This window comes from Hyperoodon ampullatus (genome assembly GCF_949752795.1).
Source record: "Hyperoodon ampullatus genome assembly, chromosome: 15".
Classification (NCBI taxonomy): domain Eukaryota; kingdom Metazoa; phylum Chordata; class Mammalia; order Artiodactyla; family Ziphiidae; genus Hyperoodon; species Hyperoodon ampullatus.
Window position 1 is genome coordinate 62,955,491 of NC_136928.1, and position 7,757 is coordinate 62,963,247.

Genomic DNA, 7,757 nt, shown 5'->3' on the forward strand with positions numbered 1-7,757 from the left:
CTTAAAGATTTTAAGACCTGAAACCGTAAAATTCCTGGAAGAAAGCAAAGGTGGTAAACACATTGACATTGGTCTTAGCAATGTTTGGTGGATCTCACTCCAAAAGCAAAAGAAACAAAAGCAAAAATAAATAAATGGGATTACATCAAACTATAAAGCTTCTGCATAGTGAAGGAAACCATCATCAAAATGAAAAGGCGGGCTTCCCTGGTGGCGCAGTGGTTGAGAGTCCGCCTGCAGATGCAGGGGATGCGGGTTCGTCTCCCGGTCCGGGAAGATCCCACATGCCGCGGAGCGGCTGGGCCCGTGAGCCATGGCTGCTGAGCCTGCGTGTCCAGAGCCTGTGCTCTGCAACGGGAGAGGCCACAGCAGTGAGGGGCCCGCATACCGCAAAAAAAAAAAAAAAAAATGAAAAGGCAACCTACTGAATGGGAAAAGATATTTACAAATCATACACTTGACAAAGGGTTAATATCCAAAATATATAAAGAACTCATCCAACTCAACAACAAAAAGCAACTTAATTAAACAATGGGCAGAAGTTCTGAATATACATTTTTCCAAAGAAGACAAGCACACGGCCAACAGGTACATGAAAAGATGTTCAACATCACTAATCATCATACCTGTTAGAATGGTTATTATCAAAAAGACAAGAAACAACAAGTGTTGGAGAGGATGTAGAGAAAAGGAAATCCTTGTGCGCTACTGGTGGGAATGTAAACTGGTGCAGCCACTGAGGAAAATGGTATGTAGATTCCTGAAAAATTTAAGAATAGAACTATCATGTGATTCAGCTATTTCACTTCTGGGTATTTATCTGAAGAACACTAAAACATTAATTTGAAAAGACATATGCACCCCTATGCTCACTGCAGCAATTTTTTACAATATCCTAGATATGGAAACAACTTAAGTGTCCATCAATGGGTGAATGGATAAAGATGTGGTATGTATATATAATAAAATACCACTCAGACATTAAAAAAAAAAAAAAGGAAATCTTGCCACTTGAGACAGCATGGATGGAACTTGAGGATATTATGCTAAGTCAAATAAGTCTGACAGAGTAAGACAAATACCATATGATTTCACTCATATGTGGAATTTAAACAAAGAAAGAAAGAAAGAAAAACAAACTCGTAGATACAGAGAACAGATTGGTGTTTACCAGAGGGTAAAGAGGTTAGGGACTGAGGGAAAGGGGTGAAGGGGTCAATTGTATGGTGACAGATGGTAACTAGACTTTGGGGGGTGGTCACTTTACAGAGTATACAGACGTAAAATTAAATGTTGTACACCTGAAACTATATAATGTTATATACCAATTTTACCTCAACTGAAAATAAAAAAGAGGATAGCCACTTTAAAGTAATATCAGAGCCATAGACATCCTATCAAAATCTGTACACACATGGCATGGGGAGGGCTTTTCCCTCTCAGGCATATAGGAGAAAAATTCCTGAAGTTTGGGAAGGGCATCAACTTCAGGGGGAGAACTAAGAGAAATAGAAGAGAGTGGATTGAGAGAGGATTACCACTTTTGGGAGCAGTTAATAGTGATTCTCAAATCAGGCTGTCCATCAGAACCACCTTGGGAGTTTTGCAATCACCTGCTTGGAATCAACCCTCACTAATTAAATCAGAAGCTCTGGCAGGTGGGGAGACTCCTATTCTCAGGATTTTTTAAAGGTCTCCAGGTGAGTCTAATAAGCCAGGGACGAGAACCATGAACTGGTAGGTACCACGGATACTGTGCTACGCATTCCCCTTAAGTTATGCCCTTGATACTTATAATAACACAGATAGTTATTATTGTTTCCAATTACAGATGAAGAAAATGACTCTCAGAGAAGTCATGTGGCTTGTCTGAGGCCACACAACTAGTGATCTGGAACCAGGATGACTCCAACCTTCTTTCCTCTGCAGACCAACAAAATATCATTGACTTGGATTCAGAGTGTAAACTTGTCAATCAGCCAGAAAGTACCACAAATTCCCTTGTCTAGAGCTAAGAGATGTTCAGCCACTTTAGGAGAAGAGTGGGACATATGAAAGTCACTTTTTATGTTGAGAATAACATTCTCCAAAATTTAGGAAAAGACTGGCTATTCTGCCAGCCATTAAACCTATTCAATCAATTAATGAAAACCTACCTCACTGAATATACTTTTGTAAGACATCCAATCAGTGTTAGACTCTTCCTTCTGAAAGTCAGCCTGTGGGGGATGGACTCAATCAAATAAACTTACCTCTGAGTGCCAACCAACCAACAAGAGTGTCAACTAGGTAGTCATACTTCAGATGATGTCAATTCCTTATTGCTCTGAAAGTCTGCCAGACTCTGATCTCCACACTGCCCCAAACCCATGCAAGACCAACACTCTGCTCAGCTGTGAGAGACTGGGCCTGACCAGCATAACTTTCCCACTGATGACATATTTAAGATCCTTTAAAATCAAAATGGAGTAAATGTGATTCAGGCATTCAAAGTAGAGCCTGGTGGCCATTGTGAACGTGGCTTCAGACACATTCCTGCATCAACTGAGAATCTGAATTTTCTAAACTGTATCAAACTCAAGGACACCACCAGCCATTTTGAAAACAATATCGGCTAGCAGCTACCAGATGCAACCATATGGCCTCAAGGTCTCCCCTTGTAAACATGCAACCATTTTGGACCCCAAGCAATCCTTGCTTAACAAGCACCCTTCATGCCAGCTCTAATCCTAATTCTTAACAATTTACACAACTTTTCAATTTTTGCCTATATAAGCCTCTCCCATTTTGTAGTCCAGCGGAACACAGTTCAAGTGTGTCCTGAATCTGTGTTTCCCAAGCTATAATCCTCAGTTTGGTTCAAATAAAACTCTTTTCTATTCCTGTTACAGATTGTTTATTGATTATTTGCATTGACACCTCGCTATATGTTATGGGCTGAATTGTGTAGGCCCCCCAAATTCCTATGTTGAATTCCTATGCTAATTCCTTAGCCCCCCAATTAGGACCCCTCAAAATGTGATTGTAAAAGAAAAAAAGTGATTGTATTTGGAGATAGGGTCTTTAAAGAGGTAATTAAAGGAAAATAAGGTCATTAGGATGGGCACTAATCCAAAGTGACTGGTGTCCTTCTTGTAAAGGAGAATGTGAGATACAGTTACCAAGCATATATGTTAACCAACTGTGCTGGCCTTGTTCTTGGTGTGTCACAGGTTTGCCTATAACAAAGTCTAGACTTCTTCTTGGAAGAATTTCTACCTCTTATACAAAGCTATACCATAATCCTAACTCTTGAATTTTCTTTGGTAAATGGAAAAATTAAACAAAAAAATTTTTTTAATCTTTTAAAACTTAGAATAACAATGGCCATCATGGGAAACTTTTGACATGTCATAAAGAATAAATACGTTTAAGAGGCATTCTGAAAAAATTTAGGAGACAAAACACCAAATAGACAATATCAGCTTCTTTAAAATTGGAAAAGTGAGGCCTCAAAAAAAAAAAAAAAATTCAAACTCCAAGACAGTACCCAATGGGACTTCCCTGGTGGTCCACTGGTTAAGAATCAGCCTTCCAATGTAGGGGATGCGGGTTCGATCCCTGGTCAGGGAAATAAGATCCCACATGCCACAGGGCAACTAAGTCCATGTGCTGCAACTACAGAGCCCTAGAGCCCACACATTGCTACTACTGAGCCCACGCGACACGGTTAGAGAGAAACCTGCATGCTGCAATGAAAGATCCCACATGCCACAACTAAGACCCAACTCAGACTCTGGTTAGAAGAGCCAGATGTGAGGCCTCCGCATATAGCCCCCTGTGAGCAAGTGAAACCCGACTAAGCACAAAGGAAAAAAAAATAGCCATCTCAGAGCTGTGATTATTTTCAGGCTACTGTTTTTCTCTGTGGAACACTGCCTGCAAAACAAAAAAGAAGTAGGTGATTCTAATGTGCAGCACAGAAGGACAGCCAATGCAGGCCAGCTTCTCCAACTCTGAAGGCACTCCTGCTGTGTGGCTGATAGGGTCTTGGTGCTCCAGCCAGATGTCAGGCCTGAGCCTCTGAGGTGGGAGAGCCAAGCTGAGGACAATGGACCACCAGAGACCTCCTGGCCCCACGTAATATCAATTGGCAAGAGCTCTCGCAGAGATCTCCGCCTCAACACTAAGACACAGCTCCACTCAACGACCGGCAAGCTACAGTGCTGGACACCCTATGCCAAACAACTAGCAAGACAGGAACACAACACCATGCATCAGCAGAGAGGTTGCCTAAAATCATATTAAGTTCACAGACATCCCAAAACACACCACAGGATGCAGTCCTGCCCACCAGAAAGACAAGATCCAGCTTGATCCACCAGAACACAGGCACAAGTCCCCTCCACCAGGAAGTCTACACAAGCCACTGAACCAACCTTATTCACTGGGAGCAGAAACCAAAAACAATGGAAACTATGAACCTGAAGCCTGCGAAAAGGCGACCCCAAACACAGTAAGTTAAGCAAAATGAGAAGACAGAGAAATATGCAGCAGATGAAGGAGCAAGATAAAAACCCACCAGACCAAACAAATGAAGAGGAAATATGCAGCCTACCTGAAAAAGAATTCAGAATAATGATAGTAAAGATGATCCAAAATCTTGGAAATAGAATAGAGAAAATACAAGAAACGTTTAACAAGGACCTAGAAGAACTAAAGATCAAACAAACGATGAACAACACAATAAATGAAATTAAAAATTCTCTAGAAGGAATCAATAGTAGAATAACTGAGGCAGAAGAATGGATAAGTGACCTGGAAGACAAAATAGTGGAAATAACTATCACAGAGCAGAATAAAGAAAAAAGAATGAAAAGAATGGAGGATGATCTCAGAGACTTCTGGGACAACATTAAACATACCAACATTCAAATTATAGGGGTCCCAGAAGAAGAAGAGAAAAAGAAAGGGACTGAGAAAATATTTGAAGAGATTATAGTTGAAAACTTCCCTAATATGGGAAAGGAAATAGTCAACCAAGTCCAAGAAGCACAGAGAGTCCCATACAGGATAAATCCAAGGAGAAACACACCAAGACACATATTAACCAAACTGTCAAAAATTAAATACAAAGAAAAAATATTAAAAGCACCAAAGGAAAAACAACAAATTAAAAGGGAATCCCCATAAGGTTAACAGCTGATCTTTCAGCAGAAATTCTGCAAGCCAGAAAGGTGTGGCAGGACATATTTAAAGTGATGAAAGGGAAAAACCTACAACCAACATTACTCTACCCAGCAAGGATCTCACTGAGATTCAACAGAAAAATTAAAACCTTTACAGACAAGCAAAAGCTAAGAGAATTCAGCAACACCAAACGAACTTTACAACAAATGCTAAAGGAACCTCTCTAGGCAGGAAACACAAGAGAAGGAAAGACCTACAATAAAAAATCCAAAACAACTGAGAAGATGGTAATAGGAAAATACATATCGATAATTAACTTAAATGTAAATGGATTGAATGCTCCCACCAAAAGACACAGACTGGATGAATGGATGCCAAAACAAGACCTATATATATGCTGTCTATAAGAGACCCACTTCAGACCTAGGGACACATACAGACTGAAAGTGAGGGGATGGAAAAAGATATCCTATGCAAATGGAAATCAAAAGAAAGCTGGAGTAGCAATTCTCGTATCAGACAAAACAGACTTTAAAATAAAGATTATTAGAAGAGACAAAGAAGGACACGACATAATGATCAAGGGATCAATCGAAGAAGATATAACAATTTTAAATATTTATGCACCCAACATAGGAGCACCTCAATACATAAGTCAAATGCTAACAGCCATAAAAGGGGAAACCGACAGTAACACAATAATAGTAGGGGACTTTAACACTCCACTTCCACCAATGGACACGTCAACCAAATGAAAATAAATAAGGAAACACAAGCTTTATTTATTTTTTTAAATAAAATTTATTTATTTATTTATTTATTTTTGGCTGTGTTGGGTCTTCATTGCTGCCCGTGCTTTCTCTAGTTGCAGCGAGCAGGGCCTACTCTTCATTGTGGTGTGCAGGCTTCTCCTTCTGGTGGCTTCTCTTGTTGCGCAGAACGGGCTCTAGGCACGTGGGCTTCATTAGTTGTGGTTTGCCGGCTCTAGAGCACAACAGGCTCACTAGTTGTGGCACATGGGCTTAGCTGCTCCATGGCATGTGGGATATTCCCAGGTCAGGGTTCAAACCCATGTCCCCTGCACTGGCAGGCGGACTCTCAACCACTGCACCACCAGAGAAGCCCAGGAAACACAAGCTTTGAATGCCACATTAAACAAGATGGACTTAATTGATATTTATAGGACATTCCATCCAAAAACAACAGAATACACTTTCTTCTCAAGTGCTCATGGAACATTCTCCAGGATAAATCATATGTTGTGTCACAAATTAAGCCTTGGTAAATTTAAGAAAACTGAAGTCATATCAAGTATCTTTGCGAACCACAATGCTATGAGACTAGACATCAATTACAGGAAAAAATCTGTAAAAAATACAAACACATGGAGACTAAACAATACACTACTAAATAACCAAGAGATCACTGAAGAAATCAAAGAGGAAATCAAAAAATACCTAGAAACAAATGACAATGAAAACACGATGGCCCAAAACCTATGAGATGCAGCAAAAGCAGTTCTAACAGGGAAGTTTATAGCAATACAATCCTACCTCAAGAAACAAGAAACATCTCAAATAAACAACCTAATCTTACACCTAAAGCAATTAGAGAAAGAAGAACAAAAAAACCCTCAAAGTTAGCAGAAGGAAAGAAATGATAAAGATCAGATCAGAAATAAATGAAAAAGAAATGAAGAAAACAATAGCAGAGATCAATAAAACTAAAAGCTGGTTGGTTCTTTGAGAAGATAAACAAAATTGATAAACCATTAACCAGACTCATCAAGAAAAAAAGGGAGAAGACTCAAATGAATAGAATTAGAAACGAAAAAGGAGAAGTAACAACTGACACTGCAGAAATACAAAGGATCATGAGAGATTACTACAAGCAACTCTATGCCAATAAAATGGACAACCTGGAAGAAATGGACAAATTCTTAGAAAATCACAACCTTCCAAGAATAAACCAGGAATAGAAAATATAAACAGACCAATCACAAGCACTGAAATTGAAATTGTGATTAAAAATCTTCTAACAAACAAAAGCCCAGGACCAGATGGCTTCACAGGCGAATTCTATCAAACATTTAGAGAAGAGCTAACACCTATCCTTCTCAAACTCTTCCAAAATATAGAAGAGGGAGGAACACTCCCAAACTCATTCTATGAGGCCACCATCACCTTGATACCAAAACCAGACAAAGATGTCATAAAAAAAGAAAATTACACACCAATATCACTAATGAGCATAGATGGAAAAATCCTCAACCAAATATTAGCAAAGAAAATCCAACAGCACATTAAAAGGATCACACACCATGATCAAGTGGGGTTTATTCCAGGAACGGAAGGATTCTTCAATATATGCACATCAATCAATGTGATAAACCATATTAACAAACTGAAGGATAAAAACCATATGATCGTCTCAATAGATGCAGAAAAAGCTTTCAACAAAATTCAATATCCATTTATGATTAAAAAAACTCTCCAGAAAACAGGCATAGAGGGAACTTACCTCAACACAATAAAGGCCATATATGACAAACCCACAGCCAACATCGTTCTCAGTGGTGAGAAACTGAA